At 52.2% G+C, this 21,708-nt stretch overlaps 11 non-coding genes and 2 pseudogenes across 11 annotated transcripts; all 13 read left to right on the top strand.

The window, feature by feature from the left end:
* The first annotated feature begins 357 nt into the window (after window positions 1-357).
* On the top strand, window positions 358-468 carry LOC132811497 (5S ribosomal RNA; annotated as a pseudogene).
* Window positions 469-2,005: 1,537 nt separating this feature from the next.
* On the top strand, window positions 2,006-2,124 carry LOC132811475 (5S ribosomal RNA). Its single transcript, XR_009643287.1, has one exon. It is a non-coding gene; the product is annotated as a 5S ribosomal RNA (ribosomal RNA).
* Window positions 2,125-3,646: 1,522 nt separating this feature from the next.
* On the top strand, window positions 3,647-3,755 carry LOC132811488 (5S ribosomal RNA; annotated as a pseudogene).
* Window positions 3,756-5,280: 1,525 nt separating this feature from the next.
* LOC132811474 (5S ribosomal RNA) lies at window positions 5,281-5,399 on the top strand. The gene has a single exon (XR_009643286.1). It is a non-coding gene; the product is annotated as a 5S ribosomal RNA (ribosomal RNA).
* A 1,538-nt stretch (window positions 5,400-6,937) lies between these two features.
* On the top strand, window positions 6,938-7,056 carry LOC132811473 (5S ribosomal RNA). The gene has a single exon (XR_009643285.1). It is a non-coding gene; the product is annotated as a 5S ribosomal RNA (ribosomal RNA).
* A 1,538-nt stretch (window positions 7,057-8,594) lies between these two features.
* Window positions 8,595-8,713, top strand: LOC132811471 (5S ribosomal RNA). The gene has a single exon (XR_009643283.1). It is a non-coding gene; the product is annotated as a 5S ribosomal RNA (ribosomal RNA).
* A 1,527-nt stretch (window positions 8,714-10,240) lies between these two features.
* On the top strand, window positions 10,241-10,359 carry LOC132811470 (5S ribosomal RNA). Its single transcript, XR_009643282.1, has one exon. It is a non-coding gene; the product is annotated as a 5S ribosomal RNA (ribosomal RNA).
* Window positions 10,360-11,894: 1,535 nt separating this feature from the next.
* On the top strand, window positions 11,895-12,013 carry LOC132811469 (5S ribosomal RNA). The gene has a single exon (XR_009643281.1). It is a non-coding gene; the product is annotated as a 5S ribosomal RNA (ribosomal RNA).
* A 1,535-nt stretch (window positions 12,014-13,548) lies between these two features.
* On the top strand, window positions 13,549-13,667 carry LOC132811468 (5S ribosomal RNA). The gene has a single exon (XR_009643280.1). It is a non-coding gene; the product is annotated as a 5S ribosomal RNA (ribosomal RNA).
* A 1,535-nt stretch (window positions 13,668-15,202) lies between these two features.
* Window positions 15,203-15,321, top strand: LOC132811467 (5S ribosomal RNA). Its single transcript, XR_009643279.1, has one exon. It is a non-coding gene; the product is annotated as a 5S ribosomal RNA (ribosomal RNA).
* A 1,535-nt stretch (window positions 15,322-16,856) lies between these two features.
* Window positions 16,857-16,975, top strand: LOC132811466 (5S ribosomal RNA). Its single transcript, XR_009643278.1, has one exon. It is a non-coding gene; the product is annotated as a 5S ribosomal RNA (ribosomal RNA).
* Window positions 16,976-18,510: 1,535 nt separating this feature from the next.
* Window positions 18,511-18,629, top strand: LOC132811465 (5S ribosomal RNA). Its single transcript, XR_009643277.1, has one exon. It is a non-coding gene; the product is annotated as a 5S ribosomal RNA (ribosomal RNA).
* A 1,532-nt stretch (window positions 18,630-20,161) lies between these two features.
* Window positions 20,162-20,280, top strand: LOC132811464 (5S ribosomal RNA). The gene has a single exon (XR_009643276.1). It is a non-coding gene; the product is annotated as a 5S ribosomal RNA (ribosomal RNA).
* The last annotated feature ends 1,428 nt before the right edge of the window (window positions 20,281-21,708 follow it).

The raw sequence follows: 21,708 nt of genomic DNA, 5'->3' as shown, positions 1-21,708 counted from the left end.
TGGTAAAAAGCTGCGGTGCCAGTAGTGATCCCTGCGGTACCCCCCTGGCCACTGCCTGCCATTGGGAAAGGGAGGCGTGGAGGAGTGCGGAAGGATGAGAGAATGCAGGCTGCAGCCTGATGAAGCAGGGGGAGGGCTTGCAGTTGGCCTGCGTGGGGATGTGGGAGACTACAGGAGCCTGGTGGGCAAGGGCTGGCTGAAAGGCAGCTGGAGGGACGGAGGGAGGGAAGCACGCACAGAGGAGGAAGAGCAAAGAGAAAAGAGAAAAAAAAAACAAAGGGGATAAAGAGAAAGAGCAGCAAAGAAAATGTGGCTGGCCAGCACGCCTTGAAGTAGGGAGAAAAGGAAGGGGCCGGTGCCTACGGCCATACTAGTCTGAAAACGCGTCTGATCTCGGAAGCTAAGCAGACTCAGGCCTGGTTAGTACTTGGATGGGAGACCGCCTGGGAATACCAGGTGCAGTAGGCTTTTTCCGCCAGCAGGGGCTGCTCAAGTCACCCCTCTGCACTTGTGTTGTGCCACGCAATGGAGCGGCAGGTTTTTTTTGCTGCTGCTGCTGCTGCTGCTGCTGCTGCTGTGCCGGCCATCAGTCGCCTGCAGGCACCAGACAGGGAGGGGAGGAGAGCGGAGCGCTGCCGAAATCAGCGAGAAAGACGGAAAGAAAGGGATTGGGGCTGCACGCTGTCTGCGGGTGGCAGTCAGGAAAGGAGGACAATAGGTGCAGGAGTTGGCCATTCTGCCTTTCGAGCCTGCACCACCATTCAATATGATCATGGCTGATCATCCTTAATCAGTATCCTGTTCCTGCCTTATCTCCGTAACCCTTGATTCCACTATCCTTGAGAGCTCTATGCAACTCTTTCTTAAATGAATCCAGAGACTGGGCCTCCACTGCCCTCTGGGGCAGAGCATTCCACACAGCCACCACTCTCTGGGTGAAGAAGTTTCTCCTCATCTCTGTCCTAAATGGTCTACCCCGTATTTTTAAGCAGTGTCCTCTGTTTCGGCACTCACCCAGCAGCGGAAACATGTTTCCTGCCGCCAGAGTGTCCAATCCTTTGATGATCTGAAATGTCTCAATCAGATCCCCTCTCAGTCTTCTAAACTCGAGGGTACACACAAGCCCAGTCGCTCCAGTCTTTCAGTGTAAGGTAATCCCGCCAGTCCAGGAATTGACCTGGTGAACCTACGCTGCATTCCCTCAATAGCCAGAATCAAATCTGGAGAGCAGAACTGCACACAGTACTCCAGGTGTGGTCTCACCAGGGCCCTGTACAGCTGCAAAAGAACCTCTTTGCTTCTATACTCCATCCCTCTTGTTATGAAGGCCAGCATGCTATTAGCCTTCTTCACTACCTGCTGTACCTGCATGCTTACCTTCATTGAGTGGTGTACAGGAACCCCAGATCTCTCTGTCCTGCCCCTTGACCTAAATTGATTCCATTTAGGTAGTAATCTGCCTTCCACCAAAGTGGGTAACCATTGATTTATCCACATTAAATTGCATCTGGCCACTCACCTAACTTGTCCAGGTCACCCTGTAATCTGCTAACATCCTGATGACATTTCACCCTGCCAGCCAGCTTAGTATCATCAGCAAATTTGCTAATGTTATGGCTAATAGCATCTTGTAGATGGTTAAGATATATGGTAAAAAGCTGCGGTGCCAGTAGTGATCCCTGCGGTACCCCCCTGGCCACTGCCTGCCATTGGGAAAGGGAGGCGTGGAGGAGTGCGGAAGGATGAGAGAATGCAGGCTGCAGCCTGATGAAGCAGGGGGAGGGCTTGCAGTTGGCCTGCGTGGGGATGTGGGAGACTACAGGAGCCTGGTGGGCAAGGGCTGGCTGAAAGGCAGCTGGAGGGACGGAGGGAGGGAAGCACGCACAGAGGAGGAAGAGCAAAGAGAAAAGAGAAAAAAAAAACAAAGGGGATAAAGAGAAAGAGCAGCAAAGAAAATGTGGCTGGCCAGCACGCCTTGAAGTAGGGAGAAAAGGAAGGGGCCGGTGCCTACGGCCATACTAGTCTGAAAACGCCCGATCTCGTCTGATCTCGGAAGCTAAGCAGACTCAGGCCTGGTTAGTACTTGGATGGGAGACCGCCTGGGAATACCAGGTGCAGTAGGCTTTTTCCGCCAGCAGGGGCTGCTCAAGTCACCCCTCTGCACTTGTGTTGTGCCACGCAATGGAGCGGCAGGTTATTTTGCTGCTGCTGCTGCTGTGCCGGCCATCAGTCGCCTGCAGGCACCAGACAGGGAGGGGAGGAGAGCGGAGCGCTGCCGAAATCAGCGAGAAAGACGGAAAGAAAGGGATTGGGGCTGCACGCTGTCTGCGGGTGGCAGTCAGGAAAGGAGGACAATAGGTGCAGGAGTTGGCCATTCTGCCTTTCGAGCCTGCACCACCATTCAATATGATCATGGCTGATCATCCTTAATCAGTATCCTGTTCCTGCCTTATCTCCGTAACCCTTGATTCCACTATCCTTGAGAGCTCTATGCAACTCTTTCTTAAATGAATCCAGAGACTGGGCCTCCACTGCCCTCTGGGGCAGAGCATTCCACACAGCCACCACTCTCTGGGTGAAGAAGTTTCTCCTCATCTCTGTCCTAAATGGTCTACCCCGTATTTTTAAGCAGTGTCCTCTGTTTCGGCACTCACCCAGCAGCGGAAACATGTTTCCTGCCGCCAGAGTGTCCAATCCTTTGATGATCTGAAATGTCTCAATCAGATCCCCTCTCAGTCTTCTAAACTCGAGGGTACACACAAGCCCAGTCGCTCCAGTCTTTCAGTGTAAGGTAATCCCGCCAGTCCAGGAATTGACCTGGTGAACCTACGCTGCATTCCCTCAATAGCCAGAATCAAATCTGGAGAGCAGAACTGCACACAGTACTCCAGGTGTGGTCTCACCAGGGCCCTGTACAGCTGCAAAAGAACCTCTTTGCTTCTATACTCCATCCCTCTTGTTATGAAGGCCAGCATGCTATTAGCCTTCTTCACTACCTGCTGTACCTGCATGCTTACCTTCATTGAGTGGTGTACAGGAACCCCCAGATCTCTCTGTCCTGCCCCTTGACCTAAATTGATTCCATTTAGGTAGTAATCTGCCTTCCACCAAAGTGGGTAACCATTGATTTATCCACATTAAATTGCATCTGGCCACTCACCTAACTTGTCCAGGTCACCCTGTAATCTGCTAACATCCTGATGACATTTCACCCTGCCAGCCAGCTTAGTATCATCAGCAAATTTGCTAATGTTATGGCTAATAGCATCTTGTAGATGGTTAAGATATATGGTAAAAAGCTGCGGTGCCAGTAGTGATCCCTGCGGTACCCCCCTGGCCACTGCCTGCCATTGGGAAAGGGAGGCGTGGAGGAGTGCGGAAGGATGAGAGAATGCAGGCTGCAGCCTGATGAAGCAGGGGGAGGGCTTGCAGTTGGCCTGCGTGGGGATGTGGGAGACTACAGGAGCCTGGTGGGCAAGGGCTGGCTGAAAGGCAGCTGGAGGGACGGAGGGAGGGAAGCACGCACAGAGGAGGAAGAGCAAAGAGAAAAGAGAAAAAAAAAACAAAGGGGATAAAGAGAAAGAGCAGCAAAGAAAATGTGGCTGGCCAGCACGCCTTGAAGTAGGGAGAAAAGGAAGGGGCCGGTGCCTACGGCCATACTAGTCTGAAAACGCCTGATCTCGGAAGCTAAGCAGACTCAGGCCTGGTTAGTACTTGGATGGGAGACCGCCTGGGAATACCAGGTGCAGTAGGCTTTTTCCGCCAGCAGGGGCTGCTCAAGTCACCCCTCTGCACTTGTGTTGTGCCACGCAATGGAGCGGCAGGTTTTTTTGCTGCTGCTGCTGCTGCTGTGCCGGCCATCAGTCGCCTGCAGGCACCAGACAGGGAGGGGAGGAGAGCGGAGCGCTGCCGAAATCAGCGAGAAAGACGGAAAGAAAGGGATTGGGGCTGCACGCTGTCTGCGGGTGGCAGTCAGGAAAGGAGGACAATAGGTGCAGGAGTTGGCCATTCTGCCTTTCGAGCCTGCACCACCATTCAATATGATCATGGCTGATCATCCTTAATCAGTATCCTGTTCCTGCCTTATCTCCGTAACCCTTGATTCCACTATCCTTGAGAGCTCTATGCAACTCTTTCTTAAATGAATCCAGAGACTGGGCCTCCACTGCCCTCTGGGGCAGAGCATTCCACACAGCCACCACTCTCTGGGTGAAGAAGTTTCTCCTCATCTCTGTCCTAAATGGTCTACCCCGTATTTTTAAGCAGTGTCCTCTGTTTCGGCACTCACCCAGCAGCGGAAACATGTTTCCTGCCGCCAGAGTGTCCAATCCTTTGATGATCTGAAATGTCTCAATCAGATCCCCTCTCAGTCTTCTAAACTCGAGGGTACACACAAGCCCAGTCGCTCCAGTCTTTCAGTGTAAGGTAATCCCGCCAGTCCAGGAATTGACCTGGTGAACCTACGCTGCATTCCCTCAATAGCCAGAATCAAATCTGGAGAGCAGAACTGCACACAGTACTCCAGGTGTGGTCTCACCAGGGCCCTGTACAGCTGCAAAAGAACCTCTTTGCTTCTATACTCCATCCCTCTTGTTATGAAGGCCAGCATGCTATTAGCCTTCTTCACTACCTGCTGTACCTGCATGCTTACCTTCATTGAGTGGTGTACAGGAACCCCCAGATCTCTCTGTCCTGCCCCTTGACCTAAATTGATTCCATTTAGGTAGTAATCTGCCTTCCACCAAAGTGGGTAACCATTGATTTATCCACATTAAATTGCATCTGGCCACTCACCTAACTTGTCCAGGTCACCCTGTAATCTGCTAACATCCTGATGACATTTCACCCTGCCAGCCAGCTTAGTATCATCAGCAAATTTGCTAATGTTATGGCTAATAGCATCTTGTAGATGGTTAAGATATATGGTAAAAAGCTGCGGTGCCAGTAGTGATCCCTGCGGTACCCCCCTGGCCACTGCCTGCCATTGGGAAAGGGAGGCGTGGAGGAGTGCGGAAGGATGAGAGAATGCAGGCTGCAGCCTGATGAAGCAGGGGGAGGGCTTGCAGTTGGCCTGCGTGGGGATGTGGGAGACTACAGGAGCCTGGTGGGCAAGGGCTGGCTGAAAGGCAGCTGGAGGGACGGAGGGAGGGAAGCACGCACAGAGGAGGAAGAGCAAAGAGAAAAGAGAAAAAAAAAACAAAGGGGATAAAGAGAAAGAGCAGCAAAGAAAATGTGGCTGGCCAGCACGCCTTGAAGTAGGGAGAAAAGGAAGGGGCCGGTGCCTACGGCCATACTAGTCTGAAAACGCCCGATCTCGTCTGATCTCGGAAGCTAAGCAGACTCAGGCCTGGTTAGTACTTGGATGGGAGACCGCCTGGGAATACCAGGTGCAGTAGGCTTTTTCCGCCAGCAGGGGCTGCTCAAGTCACCCCTCTGCACTTGTGTTGTGCCACGCAATGGAGCGGCAGGTTATTTTTGCTGCTGCTGCTGCTGCTGCTGCTGCTGCTGTGCCGGCCATCAGTCGCCTGCAGGCACCAGACAGGGAGGGGAGGAGAGCGGAGCGCTGCCGAAATCAGCGAGAAAGACGGAAAGAAAGGGATTGGGGCTGCACGCTGTCTGCGGGTGGCAGTCAGGAAAGGAGGACAATAGGTGCAGGAGTTGGCCATTCTGCCTTTCGAGCCTGCACCACCATTCAATATGATCATGGCTGATCATCCTTAATCAGTATCCTGTTCCTGCCTTATCTCCGTAACCCTTGATTCCACTATCCTTGAGAGCTCTATGCAACTCTTTCTTAAATGAATCCAGAGACTGGGCCTCCACTGCCCTCTGGGGCAGAGCATTCCACACAGCCACCACTCTCTGGGTGAAGAAGTTTCTCCTCATCTCTGTCCTAAATGGTCTACCCCGTATTTTTAAGCAGTGTCCTCTGTTTCGGCACTCACCCAGCAGCGGAAACATGTTTCCTGCCGCCAGAGTGTCCAATCCTTTGATGATCTGAAATGTCTCAATCAGATCCCCTCTCAGTCTTCTAAACTCGAGGGTACACACAAGCCCAGTCGCTCCAGTCTTTCAGTGTAAGGTAATCCCGCCAGTCCAGGAATTGACCTGGTGAACCTACGCTGCATTCCCTCAATAGCCAGAATCAAATCTGGAGAGCAGAACTGCACACAGTACTCCAGGTGTGGTCTCACCAGGGCCCTGTACAGCTGCAAAAGAACCTCTTTGCTTCTATACTCCATCCCTCTTGTTATGAAGGCCAGCATGCTATTAGCCTTCTTCACTACCTGCTGTACCTGCATGCTTACCTTCATTGAGTGGTGTACAGGAACCCCCAGATCTCTCTGTCCTGCCCCTTGACCTAAATTGATTCCATTTAGGTAGTAATCTGCCTTCCACCAAAGTGGGTAACCATTGATTTATCCACATTAAATTGCATCTGGCCACTCACCTAACTTGTCCAGGTCACCCTGTAATCTGCTAACATCCTGATGACATTTCACCCTGCCAGCCAGCTTAGTATCATCAGCAAATTTGCTAATGTTATGGCTAATAGCATCTTGTAGATGGTTAAGATATATGGTAAAAAGCTGCGGTGCCAGTAGTGATCCCTGCGGTACCCCCCTGGCCACTGCCTGCCATTGGGAAAGGGAGGCGTGGAGGAGTGCGGAAGGATGAGAGAATGCAGGCTGCAGCCTGATGAAGCAGGGGGAGGGCTTGCAGTTGGCCTGCGTGGGGATGTGGGAGACTACAGGAGCCTGGTGGGCAAGGGCTGGCTGAAAGGCAGCTGGAGGGACGGAGGGAGGGAAGCACGCACAGAGGAGGAAGAGCAAAGAGAAAAGAGAAAAAAAAAACAAAGGGGATAAAGAGAAAGAGCAGCAAAGAAAATGTGGCTGGCCAGCACGCCTTGAAGTAGGGAGAAAAGGAAGGGGCCGGTGCCTACGGCCATACTAGTCTGAAAACGCCCGATCTCGTCTGATCTCGGAAGCTAAGCAGACTCAGGCCTGGTTAGTACTTGGATGGGAGACCGCCTGGGAATACCAGGTGCAGTAGGCTTTTTCCGCCAGCAGGGGCTGCTCAAGTCACCCCTCTGCACTTGTGTTGTGCCACGCAATGGAGCGGCAGGTTATTTTTGCTGCTGCTGCTGCTGCTGCTGCTGCTGCTGTGCCGGCCATCAGTCGCCTGCAGGCACCAGACAGGGAGGGGAGGAGAGCGGAGCGCTGCCGAAATCAGCGAGAAAGACGGAAAGAAAGGGATTGGGGCTGCACGCTGTCTGCGGGTGGCAGTCAGGAAAGGAGGACAATAGGTGCAGGAGTTGGCCATTCTGCCTTTCGAGCCTGCACCACCATTCAATATGATCATGGCTGATCATCCTTAATCAGTATCCTGTTCCTGCCTTATCTCCGTAACCCTTGATTCCACTATCCTTGAGAGCTCTATGCAACTCTTTCTTAAATGAATCCAGAGACTGGGCCTCCACTGCCCTCTGGGGCAGAGCATTCCACACAGCCACCACTCTCTGGGTGAAGAAGTTTCTCCTCATCTCTGTCCTAAATGGTCTACCCCGTATTTTTAAGCAGTGTCCTCTGTTTCGGCACTCACCCAGCAGCGGAAACATGTTTCCTGCCGCCAGAGTGTCCAATCCTTTGATGATCTGAAATGTCTCAATCAGATCCCCTCTCAGTCTTCTAAACTCGAGGGTACACACAAGCCCAGTCGCTCCAGTCTTTCAGTGTAAGGTAATCCCGCCAGTCCAGGAATTGACCTGGTGAACCTACGCTGCATTCCCTCAATAGCCAGAATCAAATCTGGAGAGCAGAACTGCACACAGTACTCCAGGTGTGGTCTCACCAGGGCCCTGTACAGCTGCAAAAGAACCTCTTTGCTTCTATACTCCATCCCTCTTGTTATGAAGGCCAGCATGCTATTAGCCTTCTTCACTACCTGCTGTACCTGCATGCTTACCTTCATTGAGTGGTGTACAGGAACCCCCAGATCTCTCTGTCCTGCCCCTTGACCTAAATTGATTCCATTTAGGTAGTAATCTGCCTTCCACCAAAGTGGGTAACCATTGATTTATCCACATTAAATTGCATCTGGCCACTCACCTAACTTGTCCAGGTCACCCTGTAATCTGCTAACATCCTGATGACATTTCACCCTGCCAGCCAGCTTAGTATCATCAGCAAATTTGCTAATGTTATGGCTAATAGCATCTTGTAGATGGTTAAGATATATGGTAAAAAGCTGCGGTGCCAGTAGTGATCCCTGCGGTACCCCCCTGGCCACTGCCTGCCATTGGGAAAGGGAGGCGTGGAGGAGTGCGGAAGGATGAGAGAATGCAGGCTGCAGCCTGATGAAGCAGGGGGAGGGCTTGCAGTTGGCCTGCGTGGGGATGTGGGAGACTACAGGAGCCTGGTGGGCAAGGGCTGGCTGAAAGGCAGCTGGAGGGACGGAGGGAGGGAAGCACGCACAGAGGAGGAAGAGCAAAGAGAAAAGAGAAAAAAAAAACAAAGGGGATAAAGAGAAAGAGCAGCAAAGAAAATGTGGCTGGCCAGCACGCCTTGAAGTAGGGAGAAAAGGAAGGGGCCGGTGCCTACGGCCATACTAGTCTGAAAACGCCCGATCTCGTCTGATCTCGGAAGCTAAGCAGACTCAGGCCTGGTTAGTACTTGGATGGGAGACCGCCTGGGAATACCAGGTGCAGTAGGCTTTTTCCGCCAGCAGGGGCTGCTCAAGTCACCCCTCTGCACTTGTGTTGTGCCACGCAATGGAGCGGCAGGTTATTTGCTGCTGCTGCTGCTGCTGCTGTGCCGGCCATCAGTCGCCTGCAGGCACCAGACAGGGAGGGGAGGAGAGCGGAGCGCTGCCGAAATCAGCGAGAAAGACGGAAAGAAAGGGATTGGGGCTGCACGCTGTCTGCGGGTGGCAGTCAGGAAAGGAGGACAATAGGTGCAGGAGTTGGCCATTCTGCCTTTCGAGCCTGCACCACCATTCAATATGATCATGGCTGATCATCCTTAATCAGTATCCTGTTCCTGCCTTATCTCCGTAACCCTTGATTCCACTATCCTTGAGAGCTCTATGCAACTCTTTCTTAAATGAATCCAGAGACTGGGCCTCCACTGCCCTCTGGGGCAGAGCATTCCACACAGCCACCACTCTCTGGGTGAAGAAGTTTCTCCTCATCTCTGTCCTAAATGGTCTACCCCGTATTTTTAAGCAGTGTCCTCTGTTTCGGCACTCACCCAGCAGCGGAAACATGTTTCCTGCCGCCAGAGTGTCCAATCCTTTGATGATCTGAAATGTCTCAATCAGATCCCCTCTCAGTCTTCTAAACTCGAGGGTACACACAAGCCCAGTCGCTCCAGTCTTTCAGTGTAAGGTAATCCCGCCAGTCCAGGAATTGACCTGGTGAACCTACGCTGCATTCCCTCAATAGCCAGAATCAAATCTGGAGAGCAGAACTGCACACAGTACTCCAGGTGTGGTCTCACCAGGGCCCTGTACAGCTGCAAAAGAACCTCTTTGCTTCTATACTCCATCCCTCTTGTTATGAAGGCCAGCATGCTATTAGCCTTCTTCACTACCTGCTGTACCTGCATGCTTACCTTCATTGAGTGGTGTACAGGAACCCCCAGATCTCTCTGTCCTGCCCCTTGACCTAAATTGATTCCATTTAGGTAGTAATCTGCCTTCCACCAAAGTGGGTAACCATTGATTTATCCACATTAAATTGCATCTGGCCACTCACCTAACTTGTCCAGGTCACCCTGTAATCTGCTAACATCCTGATGACATTTCACCCTGCCAGCCAGCTTAGTATCATCAGCAAATTTGCTAATGTTATGGCTAATAGCATCTTGTAGATGGTTAAGATATATGGTAAAAAGCTGCGGTGCCAGTAGTGATCCCTGCGGTACCCCCCTGGCCACTGCCTGCCATTGGGAAAGGGAGGCGTGGAGGAGTGCGGAAGGATGAGAGAATGCAGGCTGCAGCCTGATGAAGCAGGGGGAGGGCTTGCAGTTGGCCTGCGTGGGGATGTGGGAGACTACAGGAGCCTGGTGGGCAAGGGCTGGCTGAAAGGCAGCTGGAGGGACGGAGGGAGGGAAGCACGCACAGAGGAGGAAGAGCAAAGAGAAAAGAGAAAAAAAAAACAAAGGGGATAAAGAGAAAGAGCAGCAAAGAAAATGTGGCTGGCCAGCACGCCTTGAAGTAGGGAGAAAAGGAAGGGGCCGGTGCCTACGGCCATACTAGTCTGAAAACGCCCGATCTCGTCTGATCTCGGAAGCTAAGCAGACTCAGGCCTGGTTAGTACTTGGATGGGAGACCGCCTGGGAATACCAGGTGCAGTAGGCTTTTTCCGCCAGCAGGGGCTGCTCAAGTCACCCCTCTGCACTTGTGTTGTGCCACGCAATGGAGCGGCAGGTTATTTTTGCTGCTGCTGCTGCTGCTGCTGCTGCTGTGCCGGCCATCAGTCGCCTGCAGGCACCAGACAGGGAGGGGAGGAGAGCGGAGCGCTGCCGAAATCAGCGAGAAAGACGGAAAGAAAGGGATTGGGGCTGCACGCTGTCTGCGGGTGGCAGTCAGGAAAGGAGGACAATAGGTGCAGGAGTTGGCCATTCTGCCTTTCGAGCCTGCACCACCATTCAATATGATCATGGCTGATCATCCTTAATCAGTATCCTGTTCCTGCCTTATCTCCGTAACCCTTGATTCCACTATCCTTGAGAGCTCTATGCAACTCTTTCTTAAATGAATCCAGAGACTGGGCCTCCACTGCCCTCTGGGGCAGAGCATTCCACACAGCCACCACTCTCTGGGTGAAGAAGTTTCTCCTCATCTCTGTCCTAAATGGTCTACCCCGTATTTTTAAGCAGTGTCCTCTGTTTCGGCACTCACCCAGCAGCGGAAACATGTTTCCTGCCGCCAGAGTGTCCAATCCTTTGATGATCTGAAATGTCTCAATCAGATCCCCTCTCAGTCTTCTAAACTCGAGGGTACACACAAGCCCAGTCGCTCCAGTCTTTCAGTGTAAGGTAATCCCGCCAGTCCAGGAATTGACCTGGTGAACCTACGCTGCATTCCCTCAATAGCCAGAATCAAATCTGGAGAGCAGAACTGCACACAGTACTCCAGGTGTGGTCTCACCAGGGCCCTGTACAGCTGCAAAAGAACCTCTTTGCTTCTATACTCCATCCCTCTTGTTATGAAGGCCAGCATGCTATTAGCCTTCTTCACTACCTGCTGTACCTGCATGCTTACCTTCATTGAGTGGTGTACAGGAACCCCCAGATCTCTCTGTCCTGCCCCTTGACCTAAATTGATTCCATTTAGGTAGTAATCTGCCTTCCACCAAAGTGGGTAACCATTGATTTATCCACATTAAATTGCATCTGGCCACTCACCTAACTTGTCCAGGTCACCCTGTAATCTGCTAACATCCTGATGACATTTCACCCTGCCAGCCAGCTTAGTATCATCAGCAAATTTGCTAATGTTATGGCTAATAGCATCTTGTAGATGGTTAAGATATATGGTAAAAAGCTGCGGTGCCAGTAGTGATCCCTGCGGTACCCCCCTGGCCACTGCCTGCCATTGGGAAAGGGAGGCGTGGAGGAGTGCGGAAGGATGAGAGAATGCAGGCTGCAGCCTGATGAAGCAGGGGGAGGGCTTGCAGTTGGCCTGCGTGGGGATGTGGGAGACTACAGGAGCCTGGTGGGCAAGGGCTGGCTGAAAGGCAGCTGGAGGGACGGAGGGAGGGAAGCACGCACAGAGGAGGAAGAGCAAAGAGAAAAGAGAAAAAAAAAACAAAGGGGATAAAGAGAAAGAGCAGCAAAGAAAATGTGGCTGGCCAGCACGCCTTGAAGTAGGGAGAAAAGGAAGGGGCCGGTGCCTACGGCCATACTAGTCTGAAAACGCCCGATCTCGTCTGATCTCGGAAGCTAAGCAGACTCAGGCCTGGTTAGTACTTGGATGGGAGACCGCCTGGGAATACCAGGTGCAGTAGGCTTTTTCCGCCAGCAGGGGCTGCTCAAGTCACCCCTCTGCACTTGTGTTGTGCCACGCAATGGAGCGGCAGGTTATTTTTGCTGCTGCTGCTGCTGCTGCTGCTGCTGTGCCGGCCATCAGTCGCCTGCAGGCACCAGACAGGGAGGGGAGGAGAGCGGAGCGCTGCCGAAATCAGCGAGAAAGACGGAAAGAAAGGGATTGGGGCTGCACGCTGTCTGCGGGTGGCAGTCAGGAAAGGAGGACAATAGGTGCAGGAGTTGGCCATTCTGCCTTTCGAGCCTGCACCACCATTCAATATGATCATGGCTGATCATCCTTAATCAGTATCCTGTTCCTGCCTTATCTCCGTAACCCTTGATTCCACTATCCTTGAGAGCTCTATGCAACTCTTTCTTAAATGAATCCAGAGACTGGGCCTCCACTGCCCTCTGGGGCAGAGCATTCCACACAGCCACCACTCTCTGGGTGAAGAAGTTTCTCCTCATCTCTGTCCTAAATGGTCTACCCCGTATTTTTAAGCAGTGTCCTCTGTTTCGGCACTCACCCAGCAGCGGAAACATGTTTCCTGCCGCCAGAGTGTCCAATCCTTTGATGATCTGAAATGTCTCAATCAGATCCCCTCTCAGTCTTCTAAACTCGAGGGTACACACAAGCCCAGTCGCTCCAGTCTTTCAGTGTAAGGTAATCCCGCCAGTCCAGGAATTGACCTGGTGAACCTACGCTGCATTCCCTCAATAGCCAGAATCAAATCTGGAGAGCAGAACTGCACACAGTACTCCAGGTGTGGTCTCACCAGGGCCCTGTACAGCTGCAAAAGAACCTCTTTGCTTCTATACTCCATCCCTCTTGTTATGAAGGCCAGCATGCTATTAGCCTTCTTCACTACCTGCTGTACCTGCATGCTTACCTTCATTGAGTGGTGTACAGGAACCCCCAGATCTCTCTGTCCTGCCCCTTGACCTAAATTGATTCCATTTAGGTAGTAATCTGCCTTCCACCAAAGTGGGTAACCATTGATTTATCCACATTAAATTGCATCTGGCCACTCACCTAACTTGTCCAGGTCACCCTGTAATCTGCTAACATCCTGATGACATTTCACCCTGCCAGCCAGCTTAGTATCATCAGCAAATTTGCTAATGTTATGGCTAATAGCATCTTGTAGATGGTTAAGATATATGGTAAAAAGCTGCGGTGCCAGTAGTGATCCCTGCGGTACCCCCCTGGCCACTGCCTGCCATTGGGAAAGGGAGGCGTGGAGGAGTGCGGAAGGATGAGAGAATGCAGGCTGCAGCCTGATGAAGCAGGGGGAGGGCTTGCAGTTGGCCTGCGTGGGGATGTGGGAGACTACAGGAGCCTGGTGGGCAAGGGCTGGCTGAAAGGCAGCTGGAGGGACGGAGGGAGGGAAGCACGCACAGAGGAGGAAGAGCAAAGAGAAAAGAGAAAAAAAAAACAAAGGGGATAAAGAGAAAGAGCAGCAAAGAAAATGTGGCTGGCCAGCACGCCTTGAAGTAGGGAGAAAAGGAAGGGGCCGGTGCCTACGGCCATACTAGTCTGAAAACGCCCGATCTCGTCTGATCTCGGAAGCTAAGCAGACTCAGGCCTGGTTAGTACTTGGATGGGAGACCGCCTGGGAATACCAGGTGCAGTAGGCTTTTTCCGCCAGCAGGGGCTGCTCAAGTCACCCCTCTGCACTTGTGTTGTGCCACGCAATGGAGCGGCAGGTTATTTTTGCTGCTGCTGCTGCTGCTGCTGCTGCTGTGCCGGCCATCAGTCGCCTGCAGGCACCAGACAGGGAGGGGAGGAGAGCGGAGCGCTGCCGAAATCAGCGAGAAAGACGGAAAGAAAGGGATTGGGGCTGCACGCTGTCTGCGGGTGGCAGTCAGGAAAGGAGGACAATAGGTGCAGGAGTTGGCCATTCTGCCTTTCGAGCCTGCACCACCATTCAATATGATCATGGCTGATCATCCTTAATCAGTATCCTGTTCCTGCCTTATCTCCGTAACCCTTGATTCCACTATCCTTGAGAGCTCTATGCAACTCTTTCTTAAATGAATCCAGAGACTGGGCCTCCACTGCCCTCTGGGGCAGAGCATTCCACACAGCCACCACTCTCTGGGTGAAGAAGTTTCTCCTCATCTCTGTCCTAAATGGTCTACCCCGTATTTTTAAGCAGTGTCCTCTGTTTCGGCACTCACCCAGCAGCGGAAACATGTTTCCTGCCGCCAGAGTGTCCAATCCTTTGATGATCTGAAATGTCTCAATCAGATCCCCTCTCAGTCTTCTAAACTCGAGGGTACACACAAGCCCAGTCGCTCCAGTCTTTCAGTGTAAGGTAATCCCGCCAGTCCAGGAATTGACCTGGTGAACCTACGCTGCATTCCCTCAATAGCCAGAATCAAATCTGGAGAGCAGAACTGCACACAGTACTCCAGGTGTGGTCTCACCAGGGCCCTGTACAGCTGCAAAAGAACCTCTTTGCTTCTATACTCCATCCCTCTTGTTATGAAGGCCAGCATGCTATTAGCCTTCTTCACTACCTGCTGTACCTGCATGCTTACCTTCATTGAGTGGTGTACAGGAACCCCCAGATCTCTCTGTCCTGCCCCTTGACCTAAATTGATTCCATTTAGGTAGTAATCTGCCTTCCACCAAAGTGGGTAACCATTGATTTATCCACATTAAATTGCATCTGGCCACTCACCTAACTTGTCCAGGTCACCCTGTAATCTGCTAACATCCTGATGACATTTCACCCTGCCAGCCAGCTTAGTATCATCAGCAAATTTGCTAATGTTATGGCTAATAGCATCTTGTAGATGGTTAAGATATATGGTAAAAAGCTGCGGTGCCAGTAGTGATCCCTGCGGTACCCCCCTGGCCACTGCCTGCCATTGGGAAAGGGAGGCGTGGAGGAGTGCGGAAGGATGAGAGAATGCAGGCTGCAGCCTGATGAAGCAGGGGGAGGGCTTGCAGTTGGCCTGCGTGGGGATGTGGGAGACTACAGGAGCCTGGTGGGCAAGGGCTGGCTGAAAGGCAGCTGGAGGGACGGAGGGAGGGAAGCACGCACAGAGGAGGAAGAGCAAAGAGAAAAGAGAAAAAAAAAACAAAGGGGATAAAGAGAAAGAGCAGCAAAGAAAATGTGGCTGGCCAGCACGCCTTGAAGTAGGGAGAAAAGGAAGGGGCCGGTGCCTACGGCCATACTAGTCTGAAAACGCCCGATCTCGTCTGATCTCGGAAGCTAAGCAGACTCAGGCCTGGTTAGTACTTGGATGGGAGACCGCCTGGGAATACCAGGTGCAGTAGGCTTTTTCCGCCAGCAGGGGCTGCTCAAGTCACCCCTCTGCACTTGTGTTGTGCCACGCAATGGAGCGGCAGGTTATTTTTGCTGCTGCTGCTGCTGCTGCTGCTGCTGTGCCGGCCATCAGTCGCCTGCAGGCACCAGACAGGGAGGGGAGGAGAGCGGAGCGCTGCCGAAATCAGCGAGAAAGACGGAAAGAAAGGGATTGGGGCTGCACGCTGTCTGCGGGTGGCAGTCAGGAAAGGAGGACAATAGGTGCAGGAGTTGGCCATTCTGCCTTTCGAGCCTGCACCACCATTCAATATGATCATGGCTGATCATCCTTAATCAGTATCCTGTTCCTGCCTTATCTCCGTAACCCTTGATTCCACTATCCTTGAGAGCTCTATGCAACTCTTTCTTAAATGAATCCAGAGACTGGGCCTCCACTGCCCTCTGGGGCAGAGCATTCCACACAGCCACCACTCTCTGGGTGAAGAAGTTTCTCCTCATCTCTGTCCTAAATGGTCTACCCCGTATTTTTAAGCAGTGTCCTCTGTTTCGGCACTCACCCAGCAGCGGAAACATGTTTCCTGCCGCCAGAGTGTCCAATCCTTTGATGATCTGAAATGTCTCAATCAGATCCCCTCTCAGTCTTCTAAACTCGAGGGTACACACAAGCCCAGTCGCTCCAGTCTTTCAGTGTAAGGTAATCCCGCCAGTCCAGGAATTGACCTGGTGAACCTACGCTGCATTCCCTCAATAGCCAGAATCAAATCTGGAGAGCAGAACTGCACACAGTACTCCAGGTGTGGTCTCACCAGGGCCCTGTACAGCTGCAAAAGAACCTCTTTGCTTCTATACTCCATCCCTCTTGTTATGAAGGCCAGCATGCTATTAGCCTTCTTCACTACCTGCTGTACCTGCATGCTTACCTTCATTGAGTGGTGTACAGGAACCCCCAGATCTCTCTGTCCTGCCCCTTGACCTAAATTGATTCCATTTAGGTAGTAATCTGCCTTCCACCAAAGTGGGTAACCATTGATTTATCCACATTAAATTGCATCTGGCCACTCACCTAACTTGTCCAGGTCACCCTGTAATCTGCTAACATCCTGATGACATTTCACCCTGCCAGCCAGCTTAGTATCATCAGCAAATTTGCTAATGTTATGGCTAATAGCATCTTGTAGATGGTTAAGATATATGGTAAAAAGCTGCGGTGCCAGTAGTGATCCCTGCGGTACCCCCCTGGCCACTGCCTGCCATTGGGAAAGGGAGGCGTGGAGGAGTGCGGAAGGATGAGAGAATGCAGGCTGCAGCCTGATGAAGCAGGGGGAGGGCTTGCAGTTGGCCTGCGTGGGGATGTGGGAGACTACAGGAGCCTGGTGGGCAAGGGCTGGCTGAAAGGCAGCTGGAGGGACGGAGGGAGGGAAGCACGCACAGAGGAGGAAGAGCAAAGAGAAAAGAGAAAAAAAAAACAAAGGGGATAAAGAGAAAGAGCAGCAAAGAAAATGTGGCTGGCCAGCACGCCTTGAAGTAGGGAGAAAAGGAAGGGGCCGGTGCCTACGGCCATACTAGTCTGAAAACGCCCGATCTCGTCTGATCTCGGAAGCTAAGCAGACTCAGGCCTGGTTAGTACTTGGATGGGAGACCGCCTGGGAATACCAGGTGCAGTAGGCTTTTTCCGCCAGCAGGGGCTGCTCAAGTCACCCCTCTGCACTTGTGTTGTGCCACGCAATGGAGCGGCAGGTTATTTTTGCTGCTGCTGCTGCTGCTGCTGCTGCTGTGCCGGCCATCAGTCGCCTGCAGGCACCAGACAGGGAGGGGAGGAGAGCGGAGCGCTGCCGAAATCAGCGAGAAAGACGGAAAGAAAGGGATTGGGGCTGCACGCTGTCTGCGGGTGGCAGTCAGGAAAGGAGGACAATAGGTGCAGGAGTTGGCCATTCTGCCTTTCGAGCCTGCACCACCATTCAATATGATCATGGCTGATCATCCTTAATCAGTATCCTGTTCCTGCCTTATCTCCGTAACCCTTGATTCCACTATCCTTGAGAGCTCTATGCAACTCTTTCTTAAATGAATCCAGAGACTGGGCCTCCACTGCCCTCTGGGGCAGAGCATTCCACACAGCCACCACTCTCTGGGTGAAGAAGTTTCTCCTCATCTCTGTCCTAAATGGTCTACCCCGTATTTTTAAGCAGTGTCCTCTGTTTCGGCACTCACCCAGCAGCGGAAACATGTTTCCTGCCGCCAGAGTGTCCAATCCTTTGATGATCTGAAATGTCTCAATCAGATCCCCTCTCAGTCTTCTAAACTCGAGGGTACACACAAGCCCAGTCGCTCCAGTCTTTCAGTGTAAGGTAATCCCGCCAGTCCAGGAATTGACCTGGTGAACCTACGCTGCATTCCCTCAATAGCCAGAATCAAATCTGGAGAGCAGAACTGCACACAGTACTCCAGGTGTGGTCTCACCAGGGCCCTGTACAGCTGCAAAAGAACCTCTTTGCTTCTATACTCCATCCCTCTTGTTATGAAGGCCAGCATGCTATTAGCCTTCTTCACTACCTGCTGTACCTGCATGCTTACCTTCATTGAGTGGTGTACAGGAACCCCCAGATCTCTCTGTCCTGCCCCTTGACCTAAATTGATTCCATTTAGGTAGTAATCTGCCTTCCACCAAAGTGGGTAACCATTGATTTATCCACATTAAATTGCATCTGGCCACTCACCTAACTTGTCCAGGTCACCCTGTAATCTGCTAACATCCTGATGACATTTCACCCTGCCAGCCAGCTTAGTATCATCAGCAAATTTGCTAATGTTATGGCTAATAGCATCTTGTAGATGGTTAAGATATATGGTAAAAAGCTGCGGTGCCAGTAGTGATCCCTGCGGTACCCCCCTGGCCACTGCCTGCCATTGGGAAAGGGAGGCGTGGAGGAGTGCGGAAGGATGAGAGAATGCAGGCTGCAGCCTGATGAAGCAGGGGGAGGGCTTGCAGTTGGCCTGCGTGGGGATGTGGGAGACTACAGGAGCCTGGTGGGCAAGGGCTGGCTGAAAGGCAGCTGGAGGGACGGAGGGAGGGAAGCACGCACAGAGGAGGAAGAGCAAAGAGAAAAGAGAAAAAAAAAACAAAGGGGATAAAGAGAAAGAGCAGCAAAGAAAATGTGGCTGGCCAGCACGCCTTGAAGTAGGGAGAAAAGGAAGGGGCCGGTGCCTACGGCCATACTAGTCTGAAAACGCCCGATCTCGTCTGATCTCGGAAGCTAAGCAGACTCAGGCCTGGTTAGTACTTGGATGGGAGACCGCCTGGGAATACCAGGTGCAGTAGGCTTTTTCCGCCAGCAGGGGCTGCTCAAGTCACCCCTCTGCACTTGTGTTGTGCCACGCAATGGAGCGGCAGGTTATTTTTGCTGCTGCTGCTGCTGCTGCTGCTGTGCCGGCCATCAGTCGCCTGCAGGCACCAGACAGGGAGGGGAGGAGAGCGGAGCGCTGCCGAAATCAGCGAGAAAGACGGAAAGAAAGGGATTGGGGCTGCACGCTGTCTGCGGGTGGCAGTCAGGAAAGGAGGACAATAGGTGCAGGAGTTGGCCATTCTGCCTTTCGAGCCTGCACCACCATTCAATATGATCATGGCTGATCATCCTTAATCAGTATCCTGTTCCTGCCTTATCTCCGTAACCCTTGATTCCACTATCCTTGAGAGCTCTATGCAACTCTTTCTTAAATGAATCCAGAGACTGGGCCTCCACTGCCCTCTGGGGCAGAGCATTCCACACAGCCACCACTCTCTGGGTGAAGAAGTTTCTCCTCATCTCTGTCCTAAATGGTCTACCCCGTATTTTTAAGCAGTGTCCTCTGTTTCGGCACTCACCCAGCAGCGGAAACATGTTTCCTGCCGCCAGAGTGTCCAATCCTTTGATGATCTGAAATGTCTCAATCAGATCCCCTCTCAGTCTTCTAAACTCGAGGGTACACACAAGCCCAGTCGCTCCAGTCTTTCAGTGTAAGGTAATCCCGCCAGTCCAGGAATTGACCTGGTGAACCTACGCTGCATTCCCTCAATAGCCAGAATCAAATCTGGAGAGCAGAACTGCACACAGTACTCCAGGTGTGGTCTCACCAGGGCCCTGTACAGCTGCAAAAGAACCTCTTTGCTTCTATACTCCATCCCTCTTGTTATGAAGGCCAGCATGCTATTAGCCTTCTTCACTACCTGCTGTACCTGCATGCTTACCTTCATTGAGTGGTGTACAGGAACCCCCAGATCTCTCTGTCCTGCCCCTTGACCTAAATTGATTCCATTTAGGTAGTAATCTGCCTTCCACCAAAGTGGGTAACCATTGATTTATCCACATTAAATTGCATCTGGCCACTCACCTAACTTGTCCAGGTCACCCTGTAATCTGCTAACATCCTGATGACATTTCACCCTGCCAGCCAGCTTAGTATCATCAGCAAATTTGCTAATGTTATGGCTAATAGCATCTTGTAGATGGTTAAGATATATGGTAAAAAGCTGCGGTGCCAGTAGTGATCCCTGCGGTACCCCCCTGGCCACTGCCTGCCATTGGGAAAGGGAGGCGTGGAGGAGTGCGGAAGGATGAGAGAATGCAGGCTGCAGCCTGATGAAGCAGGGGGAGGGCTTGCAGTTGGCCTGCGTGGGGATGTGGGAGACTACAGGAGCCTGGTGGGCAAGGGCTGGCTGAAAGGCAGCTGGAGGGACGGAGGGAGGGAAGCACGCACAGAGGAGGAAGAGCAAAGAGAAAAGAGAAAAAAAAAACAAAGGGGATAAAGAGAAAGAGCAGCAAAGAAAATGTGGCTGGCCAGCACGCCTTGAAGTAGGGAGAAAAGGAAGGGGCCGGTGCCTACGGCCATACTAGTCTGAAAACGCCCGATCTCGTCTGATCTCGGAAGCTAAGCAGACTCAGGCCTGGTTAGTACTTGGATGGGAGACCGCCTGGGAATACCAGGTGCAGTAGGCTTTTTCCGCCAGCAGGGGCTGCTCAAGTCACCCCTCTGCACTTGTGTTGTGCCACGCAATGGAGCGGCAGGTTATTTTGCTGCTGCTGCTGCTGCTGCTGCTGTGCCGGCCATCAGTCGCCTGCAGGCACCAGACAGGGAGGGGAGGAGAGCGGAGCGCTGCCGAAATCAGCGAGAAAGACGGAAAGAAAGGGATTGGGGCTGCACGCTGTCTGCGGGTGGCAGTCAGGAAAGGAGGACAATAGGTGCAGGAGTTGGCCATTCTGCCTTTCGAGCCTGCACCACCATTCAATATGATCATGGCTGATCATCCTTAATCAGTATCCTGTTCCTGCCTTATCTCCGTAACCCTTGATTCCACTATCCTTGAGAGCTCTATGCAACTCTTTCTTAAATGAATCCAGAGACTGGGCCTCCACTGCCCTCTGGGGCAGAGCATTCCACACAGCCACCACTCTCTGGGTGAAGAAGTTTCTCCTCATCTCTGTCCTAAATGGTCTACCCCGTATTTTTAAGCAGTGTCCTCTGTTTCGGCACTCACCCAGCAGCGGAAACATGTTTCCTGCCGCCAGAGTGTCCAATCCTTTGATGATCTGAAATGTCTCAATCAGATCCCCTCTCAGTCTTCTAAACTCGAGGGTACACACAAGCCCAGTCGCTCCAGTCTTTCAGTGTAAGGTAATCCCGCCAGTCCAGGAATTGACCTGGTGAACCTACGCTGCATTCCCTCAATAGCCAGAATCAAATCTGGAGAGCAGAACTGCACACAGTACTCCAGGTGTGGTCTCACCAGGGCCCTGTACAGCTGCAAAAGAACCTCTTTGCTTCTATACTCCATCCCTCTTGTTATGAAGGCCAGCATGCTATTAGCCTTCTTCACTACCTGCTGTACCTGCATGCTTACCTTCATTGAGTGGTGTACAGGAACCCCCAGATCTCTCTGTCCTGCCCCTTGACCTAAATTGATTCCATTTAGGTAGTAATCTGCCTTCCACCAAAGTGGGTAACCATTGATTTATCCACATTAAATTGCATCTGGCCACTCACCTAACTTGTCCAGGTCACCCTGTAATCTGCTAACATCCTGATGACATTTCACCCTGCCAGCCAGCTTAGTATCATCAGCAAATTTGCTAATGTTATGGCTAATAGCATCTTGTAGATGGTTAAGATATATGGTAAAAAGCTGCGGTGCCAGTAGTGATCCCTGCGGTACCCCCCTGGCCACTGCCTGCCATTGGGAAAGGGAGGCGTGGAGGAGTGCGGAAGGATGAGAGAATGCAGGCTGCAGCCTGATGAAGCAGGGGGAGGGCTTGCAGTTGGCCTGCGTGGGGATGTGGGAGACTACAGGAGCCTGGTGGGCAAGGGCTGGCTGAAAGGCAGCTGGAGGGACGGAGGGAGGGAAGCACGCACAGAGGAGGAAGAGCAAA

This window comes from Hemiscyllium ocellatum, unplaced genomic scaffold, assembly GCF_020745735.1.
Source record: "Hemiscyllium ocellatum isolate sHemOce1 unplaced genomic scaffold, sHemOce1.pat.X.cur. scaffold_2220_pat_ctg1, whole genome shotgun sequence".
In the NCBI taxonomy this organism is placed as follows: domain Eukaryota; kingdom Metazoa; phylum Chordata; class Chondrichthyes; order Orectolobiformes; family Hemiscylliidae; genus Hemiscyllium; species Hemiscyllium ocellatum.
Note: the sequence above shows the minus strand (reverse complement) of the source record. Positions and strands in the feature narration are given on the sequence as shown.